General features: G+C 44.3%; 1 long non-coding RNA gene across 3 annotated transcripts; it reads left to right on the top strand.

Moving 5' to 3' along the window:
• The first annotated feature begins 11,380 nt into the window (after positions 1-11,380).
• LOC134440738 (uncharacterized) lies at positions 11,381-14,119 on the top strand. Of its 3 annotated transcripts, none has more exons than XR_010033022.1 (4): positions 11,381-11,806; positions 13,065-13,154; positions 13,260-13,657; positions 14,104-14,119. It is a non-coding gene; the product is annotated as an uncharacterized LOC134440738 (long non-coding RNA). The 3 variants fall into 3 exon arrangements; XR_010033021.1 differs by lacking the exon at positions 14,104-14,119 and having other exon boundaries at positions 13,260-13,357; positions 13,564-14,030; XR_010033020.1 differs by lacking the exon at positions 14,104-14,119 and having other exon boundaries at positions 13,260-14,030.
• The last annotated feature ends 1,194 nt before the right edge of the window (positions 14,120-15,313 follow it).

Here is a 15,313-nt window from a genome sequence, read left to right as displayed (position 1 = left end):
CACAAAAACAATAGCATCAGTGTTACACTGGAAAATGAAATATGGGCTAAAACTTCACCCCCTATCATAAGTAGACCTACAGTAGGTTACACTTCTGAGTAGATCTAGGTGCGATCATTCTCTCCTGCATTTGTGGGAGTAATTGAATGTGTAAAAACACGTTGAATACAGTGCCAATGGCCATTTTCAGTAATGCTTGGGGAATTAGCCTACTATTTGTAAACCTATGCGTCTTGTTTCACCGTCGTGCTTGCATTAGCATGCCAACATTACATTTGCCAAACTAACATTGATGTAGTGCTGACATTTTACTGTAGCCTATCTCTACAAAATTGTGAGTACATTGAATTTAATTAAAGTCTCTCAACATGGCTTGCCATTCCATGAGGGATAAGGAGAATGTAGCTCACACACACGGTGCGTTCCTTTGATAGATGCCTGCTGCGCTGCGCGCATGCATGGTGTAGGTTTAGACAAATTACAGTGATAAACATATCCAGGTCAAAAATACTGATGTAACATGGTGAAGGTGTTGGCTTCACCAAAAATTCCCCAAAGGTTCAAAAGGATCCACAAAGACAAGTGATGTAGAGGAAAATAGAATTTGGTTTTATTTTATTTTTTTACAATAAATACAAAAAGGAAAGAAAATAATCAGAGGCTGGCAAAGCCAAAATACTACAGTGCCTGTGGCCCGATAACACACAAGGCCTTACTGTCACACAAAAGCAGGTGACCCTCAACCTTGTTCAGTATATAGTGAATACACGGCACCCATATATGGCAACCTCACAGCAAGCAAAGTATGGTTAAGGTGACTCACATTAAACCACAGCAAATCAGATGTGTTCTACACACACTAACTACTACCAGTGATCACACAAGTGGGGCCTTGCTGTGAGATAAGGGCGGATGGTGGGCACAAGACTAGGCCAGAGCCTCGAGTTCACAAAACAAAAAAGGGACATACAAGAAAAGAATATAAATTGACTTGGCCACAAAACCAACACAAAAACTAAAACATTAATGGCTTGGAGGTACTAAAAAGGGAGAGGAGAGAAGCGGCACAAACACCCCTTAACACTGCGCCTCTGCCACAATGGAGTCCTGCGTGTGAATCTGTGGGGTTACGGTGAGTAAACCCGGTCAACACGAAACACACCTCCTGATCATCCGACTCGTTGTGCATCAATTCCTCAGCGGCGTGATGAGTTACTTTTTAACACGAAACCGTGTGCACAGGTGATGTGCCACATGTATCTTTAGCTCAACGCTAACAAATGCAGACAAAGCCAGTCCAATTACAGACTGGCCATGAGATCAAGCTAGTTACACTGTATGGCGGGTGGTTAAGCCACAGAATCTGTGCTAAACTTTTTGTCTGCAGCCTTAAGCTGCAGACTCCCCATACATTCTGTGCAAAGAGGCTTTGAAACGGTCTACTCATCCATTTTATCCTCTTCCTGTGATGTCTCAGTATCTCACTTCCTGTTGAGAACCTAGACATGAGTATCAGTGCTCCCTCCGCTGGGAGGGAGTGTGTACGTGTGTGCATTAAAAACAAACAAAAAAAACCTTTTTAAAACAGTAGACCTGGTCACATCCACCCCAGCAATGAAAGCTCACCGTCCCGGTGAGAACATGACTTTTTATAACCGTCCTTGGGGGAGAGGGGGGGGCATTGGGATTCGCAAGTTTGCAGACAACGGCCTTGTCCATCAACCTCCCCAACCTATCCAGTCTGTCAGGTCATGAGGTTGGTTGGAGCAAATTCAATGGCCTGCTATGCTGGCCTGTCTTGATCCATGCTGACCGTCTTCCGGCCACGCCAGTGGGGCAAGGATGCTGTCCATTTTCCTCTGGGGGTGAATCTCGGGCCCCCACTTGCAGGTGATCTGCCGTGGGCCTAAGGGTAACCATGTGCATTTCTAGAGGTGACGGGGCCCACGCTTTTGTGCCGTCTTCGGTGTCCGTGTCTCTAACCTGGGAAGGTGTGTGGGCTGAAGCATGGCTGTTAAGCCACTGGATCGGGCATGGATGGGGAAGGCCACTGTGAATTTTCATTTGGGACTGAATCATGAGTCTCACTCACTGCATGGCTTAAGATGGCCCAGTGGGTCACGGCCTCTTTCTCAGAGGCAGACTGTCTCTTGTCAAGGACGCTCCTGCACGGTGAAGTGCATCCACTCCTAGCTCAGTCACTAGGATACCCTCTTCATTGCTCTCCTCTGCTGAAGATGGTAGACCTTCGGCACTCGTTGGTGGGTGCAGCCATCCAACGTCCCACGATGTGAGTGTGCTGCCGCTTCTCTCCTCCAAAATTAAACAAAAACAATCTTCCTACCTCCAAGCCAATAATACTGACAAAACCTGTCAAAAAATAGAAAGAAAGAAAAGAAAGCTCAACTCTAATCACAAGCTCTGGGATCCTGCCGACTACGCCAAATGTAATATGGTGAAGGTGTTGGTTCACCAAAAATTTCCCGAAGGTTCAAAAGGATCCACAAAGACAAGTGAAAATAGAATTTGGATTTATTTTTACAATAAATGGAAAAAGGAAAGGAAAGAAAATAATCAGAGGCTGGCTAGGCCAAAACACTACAGTGTCTGTGGCCTTACAATCACACAAAATCAGATGAGCCTCAACCTTATTCAGTATAGTGAAGAAACGGCACCCATATATGGCAACCTCACAGCAAGCAAAGTATGGTTAAGGTGACTCACATTAAACCACAGCAAATCAGATGTGTTCTACACACACTAACTACTAACAGTGATCACACAGGTGGAGCCTTGCTGTGATGAACGAATGGTGGGCACAATACTAGGTCAGGGCCTCGAGCTAACAAAACAAAAAGGACATACGAGAAAAGAATATCAACTAACTTGGCCACAAAACCAACACAAAAACTAAAACATTAATGGCTTGGAGGTACTAAAAAGGGAGAGGAGAGAAGCGGCACAAACACCCCTTAACACTGCGCCTCTGCCACAATGGAGTCCTGCGTGTGAATCTGTGGGGTTACGGTGAGTAAACCCGGTCAACACGAAACACACCTCCTGATCATCCGACTCGTTGTGCATCAATTCCTCAGCGGCGTGATGAGTTACTTTTTAACACGAAACCGTGTGCACAGGTGATGTGCCACATGTATCTTTAGCTCAACGCTAACAAATGCAGACAAAGCCAGTCCAATTACAGACTGGCCATGAGATCAAGCTAGTTACACTGTATGGCGGGTGGTTAAGCCACAGAATCTGTACTTAACTTCTTGTCTGGAGCGTTAAGCTGCAAACTCCCCACACGATCTGTGCAAAACGGCTTTGAAACGGTCTACTCATCCATTTTATCCTCTTCCTGTGATGTCTCAGTATCTCACTTCCTGTTGAGAACCTAGACATGAGTATCAGTGCTCCCTCCGCTGGGAGGGAGTGTGTACGTGTGTGCATTAAAAACAAACAAAAAACCTTTTTAAAACAGTAGACCTGGTCACATCAAAGGCTGGGGTATAATGTAGCAGGTGTACCCTAATGGTCTCGTCAAATTATTCCCCTGAGCCGTCTCGTATTGGTGGATTTGGCGGTGCCACTTCCTATTTAACGTCACCAGTCCCATGGGTGCGTAATTGCTGTCTTCCGGGGTGCCTGTTTGGTTTGGTGGCACGGTGCGCGAGGAGCTAAAGTGCGATATGAAAGTATGAATGTTGGAACTGGTGAGTTCACGCCTCTATTGTGTAACGTAATTGTTGGCTCAGCGTGTAGGCATACTGGCGCTAATCTGCGTTCTCTTGTAGTTGTGTGCTCATCGTTGACGGCCGTCCTGCAACGGCGTGTGTGAGCGGTCTGGGTAACGACCGTGGTTGATTGTGGTTGCTGCTTTCCTCTTTGCCCTATTCTATTCCATTCGCCTGGTAGGTGCATAATAGAGTTTTCTGTCCCTGTACGTTGTGTGTCGCTGTGTTTCCGTGTTAAGATCCTAATGGGTATTTGCTCACCTTCACAGGTGAGGTGGCGGTTTGGATAGGCTGCGCCCCTGCCAGGTTGCTGTCTTGTCCACCTGTGTTGTTCCGGTGTGCGTCCTTCTCCGTGCATCCAAGCCAGCGACGGTGACGGTCGCTGGTTTCCCCCCACGACGCGCAGTCAGCCCACTGCGCGATACATCTACATTGTAGTGCTAATTGTATGGACGGTCAATAAGCCGGTGCGCTACACCTTCCCTCTTTTAGGCCGGTGTGGGTCGTATGCAAACATTGCATTTCCATCATTTGTTTTAATTTTGTTTCTGTTGCATGCTGTGCTTTAAACGATTACATTTGCATGGTTTTGTTTTCTTTACTTTTGTTATTGTTATTATTGGTGTGCCAATTCTCTGACGTGGTCCCCTTTGGACGTGTTTGAATTGCATGGTGTGTTTTGTTTTATTCCCTTTGGAAAGTGCATGAATTGTAGGCCTATGCCCATTGCACCTAGCTACTCTTGGCAAGGTGATCTGTCCAAGGCTCATGGACCATGAATATGCAATGTACAGTTTTAAATGTTGAATATCTATGTGTACAGAAAATAAATTGTATTTTTGTATCTCACGTCTTTGTCCTGTAGAGTGACCGAACCTGTGTTGCCTTAATAGTATTATTGAGCTTAACTCATTTTCCAGGGTGTCCCCCTGGTGGCGTAGTCGGGATTAACAACTAAAATTAGTATTTCCAACTCTAATTAATGAAGCTAAAAACCACTCTGCTACACTAACAGGAAAAGAGGGACAATAACAAAGGGAATGAATTCGCCAGGAAGACAGAATTTATTTGGCAAACTAGATACTTTCTAGGGTTCATGACAAAAGAATGCTTTAGATCTGATGGCTACTGATGTGGGGAAAACGTGTCAGAGGGCAATTCTTTCCGAGAGTCCAACAACACAATATCAAAATGCCATGGTGGACGCGACCTGCCACCAAAAGTCAGCTCCTTTCGGTTCATAGAAAATAGATGCCTTAAAAAAAATCCAGATCCCATTAGGCTATAACTATGTCTCGACATTGGTCCAGAAGACAGCTTCGCTGATAAGCCTAGCTAATAGTTGTAGTAAGTCCACACCAGTGTTCGGTGGTCGTTGTCGATTACAGGGATTAAAGTTCTCCGGCATATACCGGATTTCCGGCTTGTAGCGATTGCCCGTGGGTTAATTTTTTTTTTAAATACTCGGAAATAAATTGACGGTAAATAAAAAAAAAAAAGACAACCGTAATCCCTCCTGCGTTTGTCAGCCAATGGTAGCAAAGGAGCTCACTAAAACTAACATTGTTAACCAATCAGAAGAAGAAGGGGGCAGGTCTTAGTGTAGTGGGCGAGACCGTTACAGGAAGTAGTTCGACTACGCCACCCCCGGGGGTGGAGCCCCCGGAGGAAATTAATTAGGGGTAGTTACAGATACCCCGGACCAACACACAATGTACCCGCACAATAGATTACCAGGCAAACACAGGTTCGTGCACAATGGAGGCAGAGACAGTGGTGACAATTAATAATTCAAATCTTTATTATTCTTTGCGTTATAAAAATATCTTTTTCTCACTCTTTGTAATAAAATATAAAAAGGTACTCACAATTCACAAAGTGCAGTGGGGTGGGTGTGCTGTCGCAATCACCCGCAGATCGATAAACACTTGCCCCAAAGTATGTTCACGTTCACAGTAAAGCTCAGGCCTCTATTACTGCGCATTTTGTTGCCACAGTGGGGGAAAATACATTCCCGCACCATTTTGTGGCTTTAGCAATCCCACTTTTCCTCCGTCCTAACGCGATCCCTAAATTTTGCTCATCGTTCTTTGGATTGCCTACCTGTAGAACTACTTCCTGTAACAAAACTCGCGTGACGTCAACGAGATTACACCTACTTTTAATTAGTGAGATTCACTGAAATGAAAGCATTGCTCTCAATGTCAATTATTTTGCAATACCATAATAATTTAAATGGCATTAATAAACTCAAATCCGACCAATTACGCCTCTGTAACTTAACATTTAGACAAATTCAGATTCATGCAACGAAACTCTCACGTGATTTCACAACCTGAACGAGACTTGCATTCGTTTTGAAATCAAGGCAACAATAACTATATACTGCTAGGTTAGCATTACTACATGTTGTGACATGACCAGTAATATTGCAGTAATGTTTTTAATACTTGAACACAGTTGTTTTAGAGAAGATAATTACTTCGGATATGGGAATGTCGGCCGTCGACTCCTTGGGCTTTCACATGCACGCGCACACCAACAACAGGTGAGTGACAGTCTTCTTATAAAGTTGTTTTGCAACGTCCCCATGGCAGTAACATGATAACCAGGCATATGGTTTTGATGGTAAGGCTTTTGGCTTCATTGCCGGATGGTTCATAAAGAGGTTTGATGTTTCTGTGGCGTGCAAGTTGTTGTTTTACGTGAGAGGTTTCAAAGTTGCCCCTTGGCTGCCACGTATTTGGCTAGTTTGACAGGTTGCGCAAACGGCGCAATCTTCGCACAGGGAGCGCCGAATTGCACCATTTTTTGCCTACGGTCAGTATTTGACCACCTCTAGCAATGGGATTTCGTTTCAAATGCCCCGGAGTGTTCCTTTAAGACCCACGAGTGAAAATATCGCACAGTGTATGCCTGGCTTTAGCAGACTCAATCTGGTCAAATCTGCCAACTATTTCGCTAGTCTTGTGAGAGGCAAATCAGTCTCCCTCCCCACGAGACCACACAATGCATTTTCAGTGGCGGGTAGAGACAGACGGGACACATGATGCATTACGGTGTGGCAGATTTTGTGGTACGCACAGGAATTCTCATGCACATGTACATCTGCTTGTATGCGGCTACGGCAAGCGATATGGGACAAAGATATGGCAGGAATCGAATGTCAACATAAACCGAGATTACACAATCTCGATATGGTCACCAAATGTTTTGGGACTGTCATTTATGTTATGCCTACACTTTTGAATTAGATAAGTCTTGTTGTTACTCCGGTATATTTGATTTACCTAAACTGTATCCTGTACTTAACTTTACTCGGTCTACCCTACAAGCAGATACAGGGGGCATGAGAATCCGGTGCGTATCACAAAAGCTACCACAACGGCTCCTTGGGATATGCATATGACAAATTTAAATGAGCACTAGCAGGCTGGCGCAGGCGCCTTTAGCGACTTTTTGGTGCATCTGGCGACTTTTTAAAATGTGCATTTTCAGTGACAAATTCATCCTTTTTCCACATAATTCTGACTCTGTGCCGACGTCAGAAGCGTTTCCCACGGTTAAGCAGGGCTGTAGATTAGCTCTGATCTCTAAAAAAGTAGCTAGCACCGCCCATTTGTACTGTGGACGAAGGCATGTGGGCACGTTTTCTGTAGATCAGCGCGCTGTGCATGACATTGTGACGTCATAACGTCATCTAGCGACTTTTCAGCAAGCCCACAGCTACTTTGGCTGATTTTCTTTTGGCAACACTGAACATAACCCGTGGCCACACTGGTCGTTTGGTCTGAGAACAGAATTACGTCTGTGTTGCTACTTTTTCAAGCATATGCATAAAATATGGGAGTCAGCTAATAATTTACATGGTAGCCAGCCATTAGCTAGCTCTGTCTATTCAGAGCGCCTCTCATTCACTTCGTTCATTGGTGAATCACCAGTCTCTGTCACTACTGTCAGTCAGTAGCAGAAGTGGTCGTCCAATGAGCATTTTAATCTGCGCAAAGGGGTGCCACTTTATCTCTAAATGTCCCCAGGTAGCAAGCATACGTCGGGCCAACGTATGTGGTTGGCTACATCGCCCCCAACCCAAACGGCATAAAGCCAACGTTGGCACGGTCGTCTGACCTTAACGACACTTGCCCAACGTTGGCTCAATGTTGGCACGGTCGTCTGACCTGAACGACACTTGCCCAACGTTGGTCCAATGTTGGCACGGTCGTCTGACCTGAACGACACTTGCCCAACGTCGGCGCACTGTTGTCACAGTCGTCTGACCTAAACGACTTTTGCACAACGTTGGGCCAACATAGGCATGGTTGGCGACCCGGGAATGGCCTCTATTTCGATGCGAACAAAAAAACGCAACACGACCATACCCTTATTAAAATGAACGAGGGGAGTTTATTTCCCGGCCGGATGGATAGCACCCTGCCAAGGTGTCACAAATTGTCATACGGTAATCACAAAGACATAGGCTACATCTCCCCTCCACCATGATACATCTTCCGAATGGAGTGTATTTCCCGACCGGATGGATAGCACCCTGCCAAGGTGTCACAAAGTGTCACAATCACAAAGACATGATACATCTCCTCCTCCTCCATGATACATCTTCCGAAGGGAGTCGAACCCTCGCGGATACAGCGCGTGTTAGCAAGGTAAGTGGCTATAGCAACAGAACTGTTTTACCATTATTAACATTTCACTTTTACGAATAGCCAGCCAGCCGAAGGTAACCATTTCTGTTTTAATTGTTTTATTTTATGTGTAGGACTGTTATATATCTGTCTGTTGTATATCCCCCTTCTAGGTTTCTGCTAGCACACTCTGGCGCTGTAGTTGTTAGCAGCCGAGCTATGTTTAAACATAGATTTAGATAAACAAACCGGCAGATAGCAAACGGTAGCTAACAGCATTAGCTGCCGGTTGTTTCTTGTGATTTCCGCCATTAGCTTAGATAAAGAAAACCCCCCTTTAAAGAATAACACAAACTATGTCTGACGACAAAATTTATTCCCAAAGAACCATCAAAAGGCACGCTAAATGGAGGGCTGATGTTATTCTTTCCGAGCTAGGTAGGCCACCGACACCAGCTAGTCCAGCCCTAGATTGTACTGCTGCTGCTGCTGACACCGAATATGTAATGATAGATGACGCCCCCATGAGTGACGTAGGTGATAGTGATAGGCCCACGTCCCTTGATGTAGGCAACGTCGTCTGGTTTGACGCACTGGATTGTGAGGAGAGTGATGAGGATGAGTGTGGAGATGATGATGAGTCTGCCAATTTTTTTGAGGGACAGCTCAAAGAGTGGGCAATAGAGAGCAAAACACCATTATCACACCTAAATAAGCTACTACTCATTCTGAGGAAGCATCATCCTAATCTCCCAAAAGATGCTCGCACCCTTTTAGGTACACCATCGGGGTATGAGGTGAGAGAAGTTGCTGGTGGGACCATGCACTACTTTGGGATTGAAAAGGGCATTAAACAAATATTGCAATCGATGAACAGGTCTACCCTCCCAGATAGTATTCACTTACAGGTGAACATTGATGGCCTACCATTATTCAAAAGCAGCAACCAGCAGTTTTGGCCCATTTTAGGACTGGTTGAAGAGGACAAAATGAAACAGCCATTTATTATTGCGCTGTATCTGGGATCCCACAAACCAGACAACATTAATCATTTCTTGGGCGATTTTGTAAACGAATGCGGTAAACTAAAATTAGAGGGAATCGACACAATAGGCAAAACTGTCCTTATTAACATTTCTAAATTTGTTTGTGATGCAGCTGCAAGAGCATTTGTAAAAAACAGCAAAAGTTACAATGCCTACCACGGCTGTGAAAAATGCACCCAGGAAGGTACTTGGTCTGAAAATGACTGCGCATGCCGAGAGGACGCTGGCGTGTCTGTCGCCGCTTCTCGCATCTCGCAACTTATTTTTACTACTACACTGATTTCGGATCTAGCTTCTCTACAACCGAGACCAAAATCCGCACCAGGAATTGAACTGTTCCATCTCGCCTGTCAAGTTGGTGTTTTGATGCTGTGTTGAGCGATTGGTCTACTGTTTATGCCGCGAGTTTTGGAGAACTCAACCAAACAACAGTACTGCGGTTTGCCTACCTCCTTCGTCTTTGGTGTGTACAGGGTAGTTCCATACTGCGACCTTGGCGTCTTTCTCCACCGCGACGCTCTACATCATCTTCGAAACTTTTCTGCTCGCTGTCCTCATCTTGTTAGCTGTTGTTGCCCTCCTGGGCGCACCGCTGGTTAACAAGCCAAGCTAGCTGACAAGGTGTTTGTGACTGTCGGTGGCTCCCTCTCGCCATGGCGCTGATCAAATACACCATAGGTGACCTCCTGAAACTCAACTCTGTCGCTATGTTCTCTCCAAGTTGCCTCGAGGTTATTAAATCCCTTCACCTCCTGCGCCGACCACCCTATGTGCACAGGGCTGTTCGTCACAAGTTTGTTTACAATACCAACAACGTAGCTTCGGCTATTCCAGTGGTTAGATGCTTTGCCCCTCCGCAGAGACGAGCTCAACTTAGGCCACGCCCCCCACCTGCCAATCTCCGGAGCCTGATCTGCATTGACAGCTCTGCACCCTCTACCAGGACTGCTTCATTCATGTTACAGAACATCAGATCCATAAATAACAAAGCAGTATTTATTCATGACATTATCACAGATAGAAAATTGGACTTTGTATGCTTAACTGAAACATGGCAGAGCCAACAGGACTTTGTCAGTCTCAACCATGCTACTCCACCTGGGTACACCTACACACATACACTGCATGAAAAGAGGAATATGTGGATGAGTTTTGCACCTTAAACTGCCTCATACCTCAAGCCACAGCATTTGCGGCTCCCCCATGCCCCCCTCCCATCCCCTTCTTAGGAGAGCCTTTAATATGTAAATGCCAGTGATCAGGTCGGGAGCTGCTACAGTCAATTTCAAGTGGGGTGGGGTGGGGTGAGGTCAGGTGGGTGGGAGGGAGTGGGGGGTCGGCAGGCCTGTTTCTAGGATTTTGGGGTCCCTAGGCAACGGGATTGTTGGGGGCCCTAGGGCATTTTTTGGCCTTTTACTAAAATGTGTGTGTGTGTGTGTCTGTGTGTATGTTTGTTCACGCTGCCCAGTGGTGTTTTTCAGAATCACTAACCATTAAACCAGGGGTAGTGAACCTATGTCTCGAGGGCCCTTGAGGCCGTTTTATCCGGCCCCTGATATCATTATAATGTTTTGCAACTTCACATGAAATAGGCCTATGACATATTTTGCAGGCCTAAAGGAATCTTAGAAATTACATTTCCAATGCAATTAAGTTAGGCCTATATTCAGGGGACCTAGAAAAGGTGGGGACTGTTTTAAATGTGTCTACCTTTAAAGGTGTCTATATGTCTATATAGGCCTAATGGTGTCTATATATGCCTAAATTTCATGGGGAAATCCTGATTTGTGTTCATAGTACGGCCCCCGGAGGATTTTATGACCATGGTAGGAATTTGAAGTGGCCCTTCGAATGAAAAAGGTTCCCCACCCCTGCATTAAACCTTTCTTCTAGCCACAGCTCTGCTGTCAGTACATTTTATTATGATACTATAAGCTCAGAAATGAAGTTGATCAAACATTTAAATGAACCGAATAGAAATCAGAATAGAAACATCTGAATGATCTTTCTTGGACATAGCCTACATTTTGAAGTGACCCTTTGAATTAAAAAGGTTCCTCACCCCTGCTTTTGAGGAAAAACATCAATGTGCTTGGCCACTCTGGTTTTTAAATTATTCTGAACTAGCAAGGATTGTTCAAGGAAGTTCAAAACAGACTGTCTCTGGTTAAATTAGTTCTACACCAAGCCTTTAGGTGGCAGTACAACTAATTCGCACAATGCGAATTCCACACACAAGCCACAAAGAAGCCATCTTCCGCGGTCAACAACACCGACCTATCTGAACAACACCACGCGCTGTCTGTGTGGTTTCACTGTTACAAGTTTCTTGGCGATATGGGGGAAAGTTCCTCACATACCAACGGAAAATGGGCTTCACATACATGTAAGTAAATTTTACTCAACTGTGGTTTAAAGTTTCAGTACTCAAGAGCGATTGAATAGCTCCTCTGAACACAGATCCGCCATTGCTAAGTTGTAGCACAAGTCCCCTCAATGAATGTGACTACTCTTGTTGCTGCTGTACGCTAGTAAATTCTGACAACTTGCGAGCATCGTAATGACAAAATGCAGTAGTGAAACGGTGAATATGTTAAGTATACTTGTTGATGGAAAGTTGTTTGACATTGCTCGTTCTCAATTGCCTTTCCCCTGCCTAAAGATGATTCCCAGTTTGTCGCTCCCAGCGCGGTTCGATCCCCAGTCGGTTCGCTCCCACTAGCCAGACTATCGAGCCCACCGAGCTAGTTATCTTTTTGATGTTAGTTTTTTTGTTACGTACCCTAAACCTAACCCTTACCTTAACCCTAAACCTAACCCTGAATTGCTTGTATGTGGTAGTGTATGATAATACGAGAAATGTAATCGGGTGGGATAGAACGCCTGGGATTGATAGAATCACCTGGGACTACACGTCCGGGAGTGATCTTACATGGGAGTGACCATCTCCCAGCGCTTAAGATTGACAAAGGCTACGTTAGCATGCTATTGCGTTAGCTCATCAACTAGTTGCTGGGCACTGCTCATTTTTCACGTCTGCCCGGCATTTCGCTGATGAACTAACGCTTGGACGTCTTGCCAATGTATTTTACAGCGGCAAAAATGCATCTAGGCGACGTTGGCAAGATTGGTGTGCCGTCTGGGTATGTTGGTTTTCAGTGCTGGGCAGTAGCGAAGCGACTAGTTTAATTACATTCCCTAGTAGCTTGGTCGTAGCGTCATTACTCGACTAACGTCCCTGTAGTTAGGAAAGAAATAGTTTGGAAATCAATGTGAAATACCCTGGCATTTGCAACAGTAGGCAACCTGTCCTTAAAAAGTATGGGTCCTCAAAACACCACTTGTTGCACAAATAAGTGTTGCAATAGAGCACGCCACCCCGAAATCAATGTGAAATACCCTGGCATTTGCAACAGTAGGCAGGCAGCATGTCCTTAAAACGTATGGGTCCTCAAAACAGCACTTGTTGCACAAATAAGTGTAGCTGGCCTCTTCAAGAAATTGAAATTATGCATGGTCACTTTTTCTTATTGTTTCACGTGGAGGTTTACTGACATTGTATAAATAATGTAGGCTAGTTTATGTCCATGTATTATATTAGGACCCAAGGTTAATGGGTTATTCTGTTTACCATGTTTTCACAGGCTGCTGTCTCATAATATGGCGAAGACGAGTCACTTGAAGGCCTAACAGCTCTTATGAGGAGCAGTCTTGCCATAGAAGACTGAAAGAATGTAAGATTAACTTCTTTGTGACCAATATGACTTGCTCATTGATACATTAGCTATGTCAATATGAGATGCATGGCAAAGTATTTAATTTATTTGTCTCTCTTCTAGGAGCTGTAGAAACAACAGGGTGCCTGCTGCAGTATGACGAGGACGCCCTGATCATAGAAGGTCCAGTGTCTTGGCAGGGTGAAATGGCACTGATATCGGTATGTGGTGATATCAGTTAAAATTAATGAATTAATTCTCATATCTGAATAATGTGAACACTGGATTTACCACACACTCACACACACCCTAGTCCTAGATGATACAACCAAGGTTACTTTTACCACAGCTCTGGCACTGCATCAAATTTCTTTTCTTTTTTATAGAACTGGACAGGTCATTTATTCGTTCCCCTTGTTTTTTGCAGTGTCCTGCAGGATGCTGTGTCCTGCAATCCTGTGTGCTGTGCTACAGACGCGTGTGGAGGTCAACCCGAAATGGGCACAGTAGAGTGAAAGAGGGTAAGCTTAACCTATAGCCTACGTCAGGGTTGGGGAACCTTTCTCATTCGAATGGCCACTTCAAATTCATCCGAGGGGCCATAAAAGTCCTCCAAGGGCCGTACTATGAACACAAACCAGGATTTTCCCTTTCACTTTAGGCCTATATTGAAGGCAGCCACATTTAAACAAACGCCAACTTCAGGTTCCCTGAATATAACTTAATTGTATTGCTAATGTATTTTCTAAGATTCCTTTACAAAATATGTCATATTTCATGTGAAGATGGAATTGCATTAAAATTATATCGGGGGCCGGATAAAACAGCCTCAAGGGTCGCAAACGGCCCTAGAGACATAGGTTCCCCACCCCTGTCCTACATTGTCAATATGACTTGTGCTACTTTATAGATAAGTTGACAATGCTGTGCATTGCTATGTTTTGATTTATTTTCTTACATCCTACAGATCCTGGCAGGGAGACAGCAGTGTCCTGCAGGATGGTGATGGGCAATCTTACAAGAGACCACAGAAAACTGATATAGTGTAAGATTATCCCTGTTGGGCTCAATATGTCTTGCTTATTGATATATTTGCTATGTCAATATGAGGTGCATGACGAAGTATTTATTTATTTGTTATTTCTACAGCTCCCAGAAGTGAGACTGAGTGCCTGTTGCAGTATGACGAGGAAGCAGTGACCAGAGACCTTCAGTAGACCCTGCTGGCATGATTGGCGGCTGAAGAACATAATCAACAGCAATGTTTACTTTATAATATTGTACATACCTGTATAGTCTGCACTAAAATGCTGTACCTGTACTATTTTTCCTCTTACTTTCATATTTACCACGTATTTACTATGAATTGACAACTTTTACTCAAATCCATTTTTGTATGTGCCCTGACTAAAACTATCCTTAAACCTAACCTGTCAGAGGTGTAATAACAACCTGCTCTTAGCAATGTGGCAGCAGTCTACTTGGATGCAGCGGGGAACATAGAACCCTTTTTTTGAAAAAGCATTGTATGTTTCTGAGTTTTATGAATTGTGCCCTTCCCAAACCTAACCTGTCGTAGGGGCCTATGAAATCCGTTTTATTTTTCCTCATTCAGTTTTTTTCTGATTTATTTTTTGCCAAATTGGTTTTTTTTTTTTACATCTTATTTTCCCCTTTCATACCCCCCCCCCAAAAAATAAAATAAAAAATAAATTCTTAGTTATTTAGTTCAAACTGGTGTGTGGACAGAGCCAACCACTCATGGTTGAATGGTAGGTAGAGAAAAGAAAAGTAAAATTACCTACTAGCTTTTTGTAATATCAGCCCTCAAAAATATTCCAGGTAATAAGGTAGCTGTATTGTAATTGTACATGCGCATATATTCTGTGAAATACACGTGACGCACACACCCAACTAGAAGGCGAATTCACTTCTGGTGCATTGAAGTTGTTGGACTCTGGCTGCATCAGGTTTTCTCGAATACTTGGCTATATTGCAACGTGCAGCTTAGAGACATTTTGGGTCACGTTATATGTAGGCATTAAATAAATAGCCTCGCAAAGTCCCTACCGTCTACCGTTTCACTCAAACACATGTTTTACAAGACGGCCGTTTTCTTCTGATGGTGACTTGACCCTTTTTCAAAGTTGATGCTAACTTTTAGTCACTATGCACGG

The sequence above is a fragment of the Engraulis encrasicolus genome, chromosome 24, assembly GCF_034702125.1.
Source record: "Engraulis encrasicolus isolate BLACKSEA-1 chromosome 24, IST_EnEncr_1.0, whole genome shotgun sequence".
Taxonomy (NCBI): Eukaryota; Metazoa; Chordata; class Actinopteri; order Clupeiformes; family Engraulidae; genus Engraulis; species Engraulis encrasicolus.
The sequence above is the reverse complement of the archived record's forward strand: the minus strand, read 5'-3'. Positions and strand labels throughout refer to the sequence as shown.